The sequence below is a fragment of the Argentina silus genome (genome assembly GCF_951799395.1).
Source record: "Argentina silus genome assembly, chromosome: 8".
Classification (NCBI taxonomy): Eukaryota; Metazoa; Chordata; class Actinopteri; order Argentiniformes; family Argentinidae; genus Argentina; species Argentina silus.
In genome coordinates this window covers 23,093,354-23,095,218 of record NC_139662.1, presented here as the reverse complement: position 1 = coordinate 23,095,218, position 1,865 = coordinate 23,093,354, and the positions used below count along the sequence as shown (strand labels likewise).

General features: G+C 43.6%; 1 protein-coding gene across 1 annotated transcript in view; it reads left to right on the top strand.

Moving 5' to 3' along the window:
• b4galt3 (UDP-Gal:betaGlcNAc beta 1,4- galactosyltransferase, polypeptide 3) overlaps positions 1-1,154 on the top strand; it is a gene marked incomplete at its 5' end in the record, with an annotated part of 5,403 nt that extends 4,249 nt beyond the window's left edge. The window contains one exon of the mRNA XM_083674350.1: positions 1-1,154. This exon is cut by the window's left edge and continues 878 nt beyond it.
• Positions 1,155-1,865: the final 711 nt, after the last annotated feature.

The following is a 1,865-nucleotide window of genomic DNA, read 5'->3' as shown; positions in this document are numbered from 1 at the left end:
GCCAATCCCCAGCCCAGACACTGCTGCTCTCAGCCAATCCCCAGACACTGCTGCTGTGGTCTGCCCCACTGTGTGGGTTTGTGTTTCTGTGCCTTCTCTCTGTTACGGCAGTTTTCTAGATTAGGAAAAAGCTCCTAGACACTGATCTGGGGTCAGTTTTGTGTTCCACGCCCTCATGGGATTGGCGGAAGGCAGGCTGATCCCAGATCTGTGTCTACAGGTGACTTCTACCTGGATTACCGTTTTCTATGTGTGCACTGATCAGCGCTGACACTGCAGACGTCTCAGATCAGAGTAGAGTTTATATTTCTATAGAGAGATTAGTTTATTTGTTTACTTGTCTGGGTTACTTTCTGTGTTTTCCTTCATGTCTGGTGCTTCTTTTGATTCTGATTTGGGGTTTTCAGACAATCAATCAAATCATACTGAAGTGAACCGTGTTAACTACTGCCTCTCAAAGAGAGACTGATCTCATAACTAGATTTACACCTGTCAGACACCATATTAGGGTTATATTGTTAGTTTTCAAGGTTGAGTATACTCTCTTTAAGTGAATGGATTTGTGTTAATGATATTATTGGTGATGGTTTTGTTGGGGGACTCGTGAAGGGGCCCACCTATTCTGTATATTCCCTGCTGCTGTGATTGAATATAGGGTATAGGTCATCTGTGTATCTGGGTAGCTTGAAAGTTTTTTTTTTTGGCATGTTATGCTCATGGAATCATTATTTGAAGAATACAGGGTCGTGATGATGGTCACTGATGCTAATTTGAATGTATTTTATTTATTTTAATTTGATCTTAACGACTACTAACTACACTGTATTCCCTCAAGCTTCCTTAAAAGTGTGCTGCTGTGTTTTTTTCTTTGAGGAAGTCCTTGGCCTCTTTTGAAAGTCTGATTTTCCAATGCATTCCCGCCATGTCAATAATGCACCCAATCAACACGTAGACAAGCAATGCAGGAGCCAATTACCTCTGCTCCAACTGTCTGAGCAGTTGTCATGGTTACCTGATACCAAGGGCTTCGGCAGAGTGAACTGCCGATAGAAAAGGGAGAGAAGAAACAGTTGCATAAGCCCTGTTAAATGTGAAAGGAACTGCCGGTATCAAAGAGGCCCTCTAGTGGTCTGTTCTGGTGTAAGGTCACCCTGGGAGGCAGCATTTCATGAGGGAGGGAGGGAGGGAGGATGTGGGAAAATGAGGCATCTGTATGACAAGAATATCAATCAGACCTGTCAATCATTCACGGCGTGTAGCCAATCAAAACATTCCAATGACCTGAGAAGTGACAGCACCCGTTGCATTGGACGACATCACCGGCCGACTCTCATCAGATATCTCACTGTTGCCCTCTTCCCTGTTGCCCTCTTCCCTGTTGCCCTCTTCCCTGTTGCCCTCTTCCCTGTTGCCCTCGGAGACAGAAGGACGGAGCGTCAGGCGGGTTAGATCATATCTTAGAGGATTTATCACTGATCATGTTTATTTGTGGAGTAGCTAACATGCTAAGCTAACGGTCACACAGAGTGACACAGCAACGGTATAACTCCCTTTAGGATAATTAGTACCAAGAGAAACAGGGACGGTAGTGGCTTTATTCTAAATAGCATTTAGCTGATTCATGCAGGTAACATATCAGTCAAGAAGTATATATTATAACCTATTTATCACATCCACATTATTCAAGTAACCACTGACAGCTAACTTCCATTGTGACCTAAGACTAACAGACTAGTGAGTCCTGTCCCTGGAGAGTGTTCTAGATTTAATAAGATAGCTAGTTTTGTATCGGAGGTCCGGCATATTGTGTGTGCAGAGGAGAAAGTCATTAATGGGCAATCTACTGTAACTCAAGTTTTGGACCT